Source organism: Trachypithecus francoisi, unplaced genomic scaffold, assembly GCF_009764315.1.
Source record: "Trachypithecus francoisi isolate TF-2019V2 unplaced genomic scaffold, Tfra_2.0 Lachesis_group13, whole genome shotgun sequence".
NCBI classification, from domain to species: domain Eukaryota; kingdom Metazoa; phylum Chordata; class Mammalia; order Primates; family Cercopithecidae; genus Trachypithecus; species Trachypithecus francoisi.
In genome coordinates, this window is record NW_022681458.1 from 89,137,774 (window position 1) to 89,150,189 (window position 12,416).

A 12,416-nucleotide genomic window follows, 5' to 3' on the forward strand; every position below is an offset into this window, starting at 1 on the left:
TTTAATCTGGGATTTGCAGCCAGGGACAGGTTTGTCACTTGGAACCAGCCTGCATATGCCATTGCTAGGTATCCCGGGACTGCTCCCTTAGTCAACCAGGGGAGAGTGCCCCATCAGTCTTGAGGAGCAAGAGCAAGGCAGACCCTAGTCCTGCTCCCCTGAATTGGGAGTACGGTCCAATCAATCCTTCTCTTGCATCTGTGTGCAGAGAACCTCTCTCCACCTCACCCCCAGGCATATTCCCAGGCATTTGGATCACCCACTCACTGGGATAAGTAAGTTTTTGCTCTTTTTCTGTACAGAGATTTTGGGGCACTGGAGCCCTCTCTGCTTTATGCCTAGACATGTTTCCAGGCATTCAGCACACACCTGGTCACCTGGATTATCAGCCTGCAGTGCCCCTCCTTTTTCCTACAAAATCTTTGTTGTAGCAGTGATTACTTCCCTTCTCACAGAGGGACATTTTTCCAGGCAATCGAAGTAATCACTCACCTGGATTGGGAGACTGAGCTACCCTAGATTAGGAGACTATACAATCCCCTTTGCAGAAATCTTGGTGCAAAGCTAAACCTTTTGCTCCATACCCAGACATATCTCCAGGCTTTTGGTGTACATCCCTTCCTGGAATAGGAGCCTGAGGCACCATTTCCTTCCCATGCAAAGGACTTGGTGCAGTGGCACTTCTTCTGCTCCACACCTGGATGTAACTCCAAGCATTTAGCACACTCACTCTCACATATTAGGTGTTTGAGCTGCCCTGCCCTTCCTACACAAAGATCTTATGGTGGCAGTTTCTCTGCTCCTTCTCTGGACATATCACCCACCTTGAGACACATCTGCCCCCCAAATCAGATTAGGAACTTAAGTAGTTTCTCCCATCCCCTGCAAAGACCATGTAACAGCAGTTTTTCCAATAATTGCTGGGGCATATTTCCATGCATTAGGCACATCTACTTGCATGGATTAGGAGCCTGAGCTACCTTTCCTTTCAGTTCCAGAGATCTTAGTGCAGTGGCATTCTCTCCGCTTGACACTCAGACATATCTCCAGGTGTTTGGAGCACCAGCTCTTCTAGATTAGAAGTTTAGGCCACCCCCCTTCCCATGAAGAGAACTTAGGGAAGTGTGTGTTTTCCAATTCCATGCCTAGACACACCTCTAAGTGCTTGATGGCTATCCACAAGACCATACCTCCAAGATGGTGCCTATGCCTACCATTTGAGAACCTGTAGGTGGGTCTGCCCAGCTCAGCCCCAGTCATCTTGGTCCTTCCCTCCAGGGCTGAGCAGGGAGCTCAGACTACTGTGCATTACACAGATCAGCCCATTGTCTGATGAAATAGAATATTTCTCCCTGTTAACAAGGAATAAGTATATATACCTATATGTATCAGCTGTGACTGATGATGTAGATGGGTATGTACTTGATCCTTGATGCAAATGAATATATACTTGATCCTTGTTTACTGGAAGAAGTTCTCTGGCTCTTACCCATGAGCACCACCCACTGGCCTGGAGGAGGAACAGCACAACACAATAGGAAATCTTTTGAAACCAGTGCATAGCACTGGGTAGCAAGATAAGTTTCCTGATACCAATATCACCTCAGTCCCACAGGTGCCAGTGAATCTGCTCACATGCCTAGAACATGGCTACTACAACCAGAATTTAGAAAAGGCACTATAAAAAGGCTATCTATAACCAAGGACCTTAAAAACAGACTCTTGGTCACTGAAAGCAACCAGACCAAAGTCAAAGGACCATAGACAACATATATTATAGACACCTCCACAATGGGCGGTAGGGTGGGAAATTTCATCCAAACGAAATCAAATTCAAAAAATAAGAGGAGATAGATTATCCAGAGGAGAGGCAGCCGGGGGGATGGGGGGAGACTCTAAAAGTAGGAAAAAAATAAAGTGTCACAATGCCCTCAAGGCACTACATTAATTCTCCAGCAATGAATCTTAACCAAAATGAAATGTTTGAAATATCACATAAAAAACTCAAAATATGCATTTTAAAGAAGCTAAATGAGATCAAATAGAAAGCTGAAAACAATACAAATAGATCACAACAGCAATTCAGGATATAAAGAAGAGATTGACATCATTACAAAAAAAACTAAACAGAACTCCTAGAAATGAAAAATCCATTAAAGGAATTACAAAATACAATTGAAATATTTAACAATAGGCTAACTTGAGTGAAAGAATTTCAGAGCTGAAAGAGAGGCATTTTGAATTAACTCACTCAGACAAAAATGAAGAAGAATTTTAAAAACTGAGTAAATCTTTTGAGAAATATGGGATTGTGTAAAGTATTCAAACTTATGAGTTATAGGTATTCCAGATGGGGAGGAAGAAAAAAGTAAAAAGTATGGAAGATATATTTTAGAAAATAATTCAGGAAAAATCTTCTGATCTTTGGAAATATTTAAATATTCAGACACAAGAAGCTCAGAGAACTCCTGCAAGATACAATCCAAGAAGAACCACACCAAGACATATGGTAATCAAACTATCCAAAGTCAACAGGAAGGAAAAAATGCTAAGAGTGGCAATAGAGAAGCATCATCTGTAAAGGAAATTCTATCGGACTAATAGCAGGTTTCTCAGCAGAAACTCTATAAGCCAGAAGAGCTTAGAAGGCCATTTTTAGCACTGGGTGGTGGTGGGGGAAGCTAGCCAACAACTTTGTATCCTGCTACACTAACCTTCATAAATGAAAAATAAATAAAGTATTTTTCAGACAAACAAAAGCTAAGGGAATTTGTCACCACATGACTGGCTCAAAGAGATTGTAAAGATGGAAGTGAAGGGATAGTATTCACCATCATAAAAGAACACTAAAGTATAAAAATCACAAATCCTAGAAAACATTACATAACTGAAACATCAAAACAACTAGCTAACAACACTATGACAAGAACAAAATCCCACATAATAATATTAACCTGGAATGTAAATGGCCTCAATACTCCTAACAGATACAGAGTGGCAAATTGGGTTAAAAAATAAGTCTCCGCCGTTTGCTGTGTACAAGAGAAAGGCGTGATGACTAACGACAGCTACAGATTCAAAGTAAAAGGATAGAAAAATATATATAACACAAATGAAGAACAGAAGTGAGCCAGAGTAGACATTCTTACATTAGATAAAACAGATTTTAAATAATAGTAAAAACACACCAAAAAAATGCATTATATTGAAAGAGATCAAATGAAGAGACTAAGAGGCAGAAATGAAGTCCACAGGCAAACAGCCCGGGCGGCGCCCTGAGCCTAGTTAAAGATCGACCCTGGACCTAACCGATTAAGGTTATCTATAGACTCCAGACATTGTAAGGACAAACACATTAAGAAAAACAACACCTGGGGAAGCTCCAATAAGGTTACAACCGTTTGTAAAAGCACAGGAACCGATAAGAAGGCTGCTAAAAGCATAACTTAACATTAACATGTAAACCAATTGTAATGCTGTAGCCTAGAGAAATGCCTTGTTCCTCTGTAACCTGACAAGTCCTGTTTACCTCGAGCTATAAATAGCAAGCGCACGCATTGTTTGGGGCCCTCTTGTATGTTGTAGAACGGAGGGACCAAGTTCGAACTTGCATTAAAGATCCTTGCCGCTTGGCTTTGACTCTGGACTCTGGTGGTCTTCTTCGGGGAACAAACGGTCTGGGCATAACATTTAGGGGCTCTCCCGGGATTCCCCAAGCCCACCAGACCCCTGGTCAACGGATCTACTAGGATCGATCTGCTAATAGGTGAGCCGGCTCGTCTGTTTGTCTGTCTGTGTTCGTTCTGAATCAGCGGCTCTCTGAGGCTGTGGCTCGTCTGTTTGTCTGTCTGTGTTCGTTCTGAATCAGCGGCTCTCTGAGGCTGCGGCCGGCTCGTCTGTTTGTCTGTCTGTGTCCGTTCTGAACCTGCGGATCTCTAAGTCCGCTCTGAGGCTGTTAGCCTGTCTGAATCCGCGGCTCTCTAAGTCCGCTCTGAATCTGTGACTCGCGAGGTCTGAAGCTGAAAGCTGGCATAAGTCCTGGCGGACGCGCTATAGGACAGCCAGTGGAGACCGGTGGGAGACGTCCCCTGGCTCTCATCTGATTCTTGTCTGAATTTATTCTGACCCAGATTCTGGTGCGCGCCTGCGACTGATGTAAACTTGTTGTTGATATTCCAGCAACTCACTTTTCCCTTGCAGGATCTGTTGCAGACGCCACTCCGGGCGCTACTGTTCAGGATGGGTAATACCCAGAGCACTCCCCTATCTCTCCTTACAAGTAATTTCAAGGATGTTAGGGCAAGGGGCCATGATCTTGGTATGGATATCAGGAAGGAAAGCTAATTACTCTGTGCCGCTCCGAGTGGCCCGCCCTTAACGTAGGGTGGCCACCCGAAGGGACATTCTGTCTCCCTGTCATCACTAGGGTAAAGTCCAAGGTTTTCCAGCCTGGGCATGCTAATCACCCGGATCATATCCCATATATCCTCATATGGCAGGATATAGCTGGGAACCCGCCCCCTTGGCTGTCCCCTTTCCAATTAGCCTCTGAACCCTGTAAGGCACTGGTTGCTCGACCGCTAAAATCCAAGCAACCGACTGCCCCCCCCCATCCTGTTCTACCAGATAGCGAGGACCCACTGTCCACAGAACTCCCTCCGTACCTCTCCCGGCCGCAGGCCTCAGCCCCCGCCCAGGTTGAGCCGCGGGAGGGAGCAGGCGGACGGGAGGTGGCTAGCGCACCCGGACCCACTACAAGGGAAAGTAACTCTGAAGGGCCGGCGTGGGTCCTCTGTAAGCTGAGCGCTGGTCCCATGGGCCCCGCTTTTCTTTCTCTATACTCTGTCTCTGGGTCTTATTTCTTTTCTAAAGTCTCTCGTTCCACCTAACGAGAAACACCCACAGGTGTGGAGGGGCACGCCACCCCTTCATCTGGTGCCCAACTTGGAAGCTTTTCTCTAAGGTGAAGGTATGCTGGAGCTGGTCATTGAGGACAAGTCGACGAGAGACTCCCGAGTACGTCTACAGTCAGCCTTGCGGTAAGCTTGCGCGCTCGGAAGAACCTAGGGTAACAATGGAGCAAACTAAAAGTAAATATGCCTCATCGCAGCTTTATAAAAATTCTCTTAAAAAGAGGGGGAGTTAAAGTGTCTAGCAAAAATCTAAATACGCTCTTTCAAACAATAGAACAGTTTTGTCCATGGTTTCTGGAACAGAGAACTTTAGATCTAAAAGATTGGGAAAAAAATTGGCAAAGATTAAAACAAGCAAGTAGGGAAGGTAAAATCATCCCACTTACAGTATGGAATGATTGGGAGATTCTGGCAAAATCCTCACTTTCACCCTCTAATTTTTACAATTTAAGACTTGGTGGATTGATGGGGCACAAGTGCAGGTCCGAAGAAATAGGACTGCCAATCCTCCAATTAACATAGAGGCAGATCAACTATTAGGAATAGGTCAAAATTGGAGCACTGTTGACCAACAAGCAATAATGCCAAATGAGGCCATTGAGCAAATCAGGGCTATCTGCCTTAGGACCTGGGAGAAAAATCCAAGACCCAGGAACCGCCTGCCCCTCCTTTCACTGTCAGGAAACGAGAGGAGGGGCCGGCCTCAGGCCCCGCAACAAACTGGGGCATTTAAAATTCAATGCTTTGTTCCTCAGCGTTTTCAGGAACAACAACCTCCACTGTCACAAGTGTCTCAGGGAATAAGCCAGTTATCACAATATAGCAATTATCCCCCCACAAGTGGTAGTGCAGCAGTAGATCTATGTACTTTACAAGCAGTCTCTCTGCTTCCAGGGGAGCCTCCACGAAAAGTCCCCACAGGGGTATACGGCCCATTGCCTGAGGGGACTGTAGGACTAATCTTAGGAAGATCAAGTTTAAATCTAAAAGGAGTTCAAATTCATACTGGTGTGGTTGATTCAGACTATGAAGGCGAAATTCAATTGGTTATTAGTTCCTCAATTCCTTGGAGTGCCAGTCCAGGAGACAGGATCACTCAATTATTACTCCTACCTTATATTAAAGTTGGAAACAGTGAAATAAAAAGAACAGGAGGGTTTGGAAGCACTGATCTGGCAGGAAAGGCTGCATATTGGGCAAGTCTGGTCTCTGAGAGCAGACCTGTGTGTAAGGCCATTATTCAAGGAAAACAGTTTGAAGGGTTGGTAGAGACAGGAGCAGATATCTCTGCCATTGCTTTAAATCAGTGGCCAAAAAAAATTGGCCTAAACAAAAGGCTGTTACAAGACTTATCGGCGTAGGCACAGCTTCAGAAGTGTATGAAAGTACAATGATTTTACATTGTTTAGGGCCAGATAATCAAGAAAGTACTGTTCAGCCAATGATTACTTCAATTCCTGTTAATCTATGGGGTCAAAATTTGTTACAACAATGGGGTGCAGAAATCATTATGCCTGCTCCATTATACAGCCCCATGAGTCAAAAAATCATGACTAAGATGGGATATATACCAGGAAAGGGATTATGAAAAAATGAAAATGGCATTAAAGTCCCAATTGAGACTAAGAAAAATCAAAAAAGAAAAGGAATGGGGTATCCTTTTTAGGGGCGGCCACTGTAGAGCCTCCTAAACCCATTCCATTAACTTGGAAAACAGAAAAACTGGTATGGGTAAATCAGTGGCCGCTACCAAAGCAAAAACTGGAGGCTTTACACTTATTAGCAAAGAAACAATTAGAAAAGGGACACACTGAGCCTTCATTCTCACCCTGGAATTCTCCTGTATTTGTAATTCAGAAAAAAATCAGGCAAATGGCGTATGTTAATGGACTTAAGAGCCGTAAAGGCTGTAATTCTACCCGTGGGGCCTCTCCAACCTGGATTGCCCTCTCCGGCCATGATCCCAAAAGACTGGCTTTTAATTATAATTGGTCTAAAGGATTGCTTTTGTTTACCATTCCTCTGGCAGAGCAAGATTGTAAAAAATTTGCCTTTACTATACCAGCCATAAATAATAAAGAACCAGCTACCAGGTTTCAGTGAAAAGTTTTACCTCAGGGAATGCTTAATAGTCCAACTATTTGTCAAGCTTTCGTAGGTCAAGTCCTTCAACCAGTTAGAAACAAATTTTCAGATTGTTATATCATTCACTATATTGATGATATTTTATGTGCTGCAGAAACAAGAGACAAATTAATTGACTGTTACACATTTCTGCAAGCAGAGGTTGCCAACACAGGACTAACAATAGCATTTAAAAAGATCCAAACCTCTGCTCCTTTTCATTATTTAAGGATGCAAATAGATAATAGATTCTTTAGCCCCACTCCAACTTTTGATTTTCGCCACTGCGCGTTCTCCAAAAGGCATCATTTTCGAAATACTGATCTTGTAGAGTGGTCATTCCTTCCTCACAGTACAATTAAAACTTTTACATTGTACTTGGATCAAATGGCTACATTAATTGGTCAGACAAGATTACGAATAATAAAATTGTGTGGTAATGACCCAGACAAAATAGTTGTTCCTTTAACCAAGGAACAAGTTAAACGAGCCTTTATCAATTCTGGTGCATGGCAAATTGGCCTTGCAGATTTTGTAAGAATTATTGATAATCATTACCCAAAAACAAAAATCTTCCAGTTTTTAAAATTGACTACTTGGATTTTACCTAAAACTACCAGACATAAACCTTTAGAAAATGCTCTGACAGTATTCACTGATGGTCCCAGCAATGAAAAAGTGACTTACAGAGGGCCAAAAGAGCGAGTAATCAAAACTCAATATCAATCTGCTCAAGAGCAGAGTTGGTTGCAGTCATTACAGTGTTAAAAGATTTTAATCAACCTGTTAATATTATATCAGATTCTGCATATGTAGTACAGGCTACAAAGGATGTTAAGACAGCTCTAATTAAATACAGCATAGATAATCAGTTACACCAGCTGTTCACTTTGTTACAACAAAATAGGACATGAGAAATAGGGAAGGTGATAACCTGGGGAAGAAGTTTTGCTTGTGTTTCACTAGGAGAAAATCAGCTTCCTATTTGGATACCCACTAAACATTTGAAGTTCTACAATGGACCCATCGGAGATGCAAAGAAAAGCGCCTCCACGGAGACGGAAACACCGCCATCGAGCACCATTGACTCGCAGGATAAATCAAGTGGTGATATTAGAAGAACAGATAAAGTCACCACACACCAGGAAGGCAGAGCTGCCGACCTGAGCACAGTTAAAGAAGCTGACACTGTTAGCTGGAAAAAGCCTAGCCAGCGCAAAGGTGACACAAACCTCAGAAAAAAAAAATGCTGCTTGCAGCTTTAATGGTTGTATCAATGGTGGTAAGTCTCCCCATGCCTGCAGGAGCAGCTGCAGCTAACTATACCTACTGGGCTTATGTGCCTTTCCCGCCCTTAATTCGGGCAGTCACAAGGATGGATAATCCTATTAAAATATATGTAATAATAGTGTGTAGATACCTGGTCCCACAGATGATTGTTGCCCTGCCTAACCGGAAAAAAAAGAATTGATGATAAATATTTCCATTAGGTATTGTTTCCAGTTACAGTGTGACTGGAATACTTCAGATTTTTGTATTACACCCCAAGTTTATAATGAGTCTAAACATCACTGGGACATGGCAAAACGCCATCTACAGGGAAGAGGAAATTATCTCACTTTAGACATTTCTAAATTAGAACAACAATTTTGAAGCCTCTCAAAGTCATTTAAATATTGTGCCTGGAACTAAGGCATTAGATCAAGTAAAAAAAAAAAAAAAAAAAAAAAATTCTTTATGGATTAAACCCCACGACTTGGATTAAGTCTATTGAGAACTCTACTGCAGTAAATTTTGGAATTATGTGTCTCTGTTTAATTGGTTTGTTTTTAGTGTGCTGGACCAGTCAAAGAATCCTATGCCACAATCGAGAGAACGAACGAGCCTTCATCGCCATGGCACATTTATATAGAAAAAAAGGGAGAGAGAATGTTGCGGGGAGTCAGAGACCTTAAATGGAGGGACTGGCTGAAGCCACGGCAAAAAAATCATAAAATATGAAGGTTTCACGGACATTTTATTAGTTCTCTGAAATTAATACTTTTGTAATTTCTTATGTCTGTCTTTACTTTAATACTTTTGTAATTTCCTATGTCTTTGCTTTAATCTCTTAGTCCCATCATCTTCTTTGTAAGCTGAGGAGGATATATGTTACCTCAGGACCCTGTGATGATTGAGTTAACTGCACAAATGGTTTGTAGAGCATGTGTGTTTGAACAATATGGAATCTGGCCATCTTGAAAAAAGAACAGGATAACAGTGATGTTCAGGGAACAAGGGAGGTAACCTTGAACTGGCCGCCGATGAGCCGGACGGAACAGAGCCATATTTCTTCTCTTTTTGAATGCAAATAGGAGAAATATCGCTGAATTCTTTTTCTCAGCAAGGAATATCCCTGAGAAAGAGAATGCGCTCTGAGGGTAGGCCTATAAACGACCCCCTTGGAGGCGTGCCGCCTTTTACAGTTGAAGCCGAAGGGATGAAATAAGCCCCGGCCTCCTGTAGTGCTCTCAGGCTTATTAGGATGAGGAAATTCCCACCTAATAGATTTTGGTCAGTCAGGTTGTCTGCTCTCAAACCCTATTTCCTGATAAAATGTTATCAATGACTATGTGTGCCCAAAATTTCATTAGCAATTTTAATGTTAACACCATCCTGTGCTCTCATCCTGGCCCCACTTACTTTGTAATATTCTATTACTTTGTAAAGTTTGTAATCTCAGTGTCATGATGACAATGGTAAAATTCCTCTATGTTTCCCCTGTTAGCCCCCTTCCTTGGACCTCTGCTAAGTCTACTATTTCTGCTTACCGTAGGACCTTGTGTTATTAACAGAATTTTGCGGTTTGTCAGGGAAAGGTTTGACACCATACAGCACATGGTCCTCAGAGCCCAATACCAACCTGTAAACGCTGAAACAGAATCAGACTTATAAGACCCAAGATTGGCTCCAGAGGTACCTGAGAAAGGGGGGAATGAAAGAGATCAAATGAAGAGACTAAGAGGCAGAAATGAAGTCCACAGGCAAACAGCCCGGGCGGCGCCCTGAGCCTAGTTAAAGATCGACCCTGGACCTAACCGATTAAGGTTATCTATAGACTCCAGACATTGTAAGGACAAACACATTAAGAAAAACAACACCTGGGGAAGCTCCAATAAGGTTACAACCGTTTGTAAAAGCACAGGAACCGATAAGAAGGCTGCTAAAAGCATAACTTAACATTAACATGTAAACCAATTGTAATGCTGTAGCCTAGAGAAATGCCTTGTTCCTCTGTAACCTGACAAGTCCTGTTTACCTCGAGCTATAAATAGCAAGCGCACGCATTGTTTGGGGCCCTCTTGTATGTTGTAGAACGGAGGGACCAAGTTCGAACTTGCATTAAAGATCCTTGCCGCTTGGCTTTGACTCTGGACTCTGGTGGTCTTCTTCGGGGAACAAACGGTCTGGGCATAACAATATAATGATAAACGGTTCAATAGAACAAGAAGATTTAACTATTCTAAACATGTATGCATCTAATACAGGGGCACCCAGATTCAAAAAACAAATACTACTAGACCTAAGAAAACAAACTGATAGCAATACAATAACCGTATGGGACTTCAACACCCCAGTGATATCACTACACAGATCATCAAGGCAGAAAATCAACAGTGACATTCTGGATGTAAACTGGACTATAGAACAATGTACCTATAAGACATTTACAGAACATTGCATCCAACGACCACAGAATATACATTCTTTTCATCTGTGCATGGGACATTCTCCAAAATTAACCATATACTTGGCCATAAAGCAAGTCTTAATAAATTCGGAAAACTCTAAATTATAACAAATATTTTCTTGGACTAAGTTGTTGGTCTTTTGGATGGATAAAAAAATTGAAACCCAAAATGTATTAAAGACTTAAAAGTAAGACCTTAAACCATAAAAACATAGAAGAAAAACTGGGAAAAACTCTTCTGGACACTGCCCTAGACAAACAATTTGTGATGACACCCTACAAGCAAATGCAACAAAAACAAAAATAGACAAATGGGATTTAATTAAACCAAAAGTGTCTGCACAGCAAAAGAAATTATCAATAGAGTAAATAGACGACTTCAATAATCAGATAAAATAGTTGCAAACTATGCATTTGACAAGGAACTAATATCCAGAATCCACAAGGAGCTCAAACAACTAAACAGCAAAACAAAACAAAGCAAAACAAAAAAAAAACTCCATTAAAAAGTGGGCAAAGAACATGAACTACACTATTTTCAAATGAAGACATACAAGTGGTTAACAACCATATAAAAATATGCTCAACATTAGTAATGATCAGTTAAATGCAAATTAAGTCCACAATGAAATATCATGTAAAGCCATTCAAAATGGCTACTGCTAAACTGTAAAAAGACAGCATATGTTGTTACGGATGTGGAGAAAAGGGAACACTGATACACTGTTCATGGGAATGTAAATAGGTTCAACTTCTATGGAAAACAGTACAGAGATTTTTTTGTAGAACTAAAAATATAACTTCCATTTGACCCAGCAAACCTATGAGTGTGTATGCACCTAAAAGAAGAGAAATAATTATATTAAAAGGCGTCTGCACTCATACATTCATTGCAGTACAACTTACAATAGTGAAGTCATGAAGCCAATCTAAGTGTCCATCAAAGATTGACTGGATAAAGAAAAGATTGTATCTATACACCATGGAATACTACCCAGTCATAAAAAGAATAAAATCATGTCCTTTGCAGAAACATGGATAGAGCTAGAGGCCATTATTCTAAACAAAATAATGCAGAAACAGAAAACCAAATATCTCATGTTCTCACTTATAAGTAGACGCTAAACAATGGGTACACATGGATTGATGGATGGATAGATAGACAGATAGATAGAAAAATAGACACTAGGGACTCCAAAATAATAGACATGGAGTGAGTTTTGAAAAATTACCTTTTGGGTATAATGTTCAATATTTGGTTAATGAATGTACCAGAAGCCCAATCCCCACCAGTACACAATATACCTATGTAAAAAAGCATACAGATATAGCCCATAAATCTAAAATAAAGTACATTTAAAAAAAAATAAGAGAAATTTAACAATAAAATAAATAAAAAAGTGAAAAGAAACAAGAAAACTCCAACAATGACTCTAAAGAAATGGAGTTCTATGAAGTGGCAGACAAAGAATTAAGAATAATCCTCTTAAAGAAGTTTAAATAACTTCAAGAATACATGTAAAAAATAATAAAATATTAAGTGAAATTAAAAAGTAATAAATGAACAAAATGAGAACACTAACAAAGAAATTTCAAAAATTAAAAAACTAACAAATAGAAATCCTAGAGATAAATAATATAATGGATGT

General features: G+C 40.9%; 1 long non-coding RNA gene across 1 annotated transcript; it reads left to right on the top strand.

Annotated features, from left to right (window-relative positions):
• The first annotated feature begins 4,981 nt into the window (after nucleotides 1-4,981).
• LOC117095396 lies at nucleotides 4,982-8,950 on the top strand. Its single transcript, XR_004441956.1, has 2 exons — nucleotides 4,982-5,039; nucleotides 8,871-8,950. It is a non-coding gene; the product is annotated as an uncharacterized LOC117095396 (long non-coding RNA).
• The last annotated feature ends 3,466 nt before the right edge of the window (nucleotides 8,951-12,416 follow it).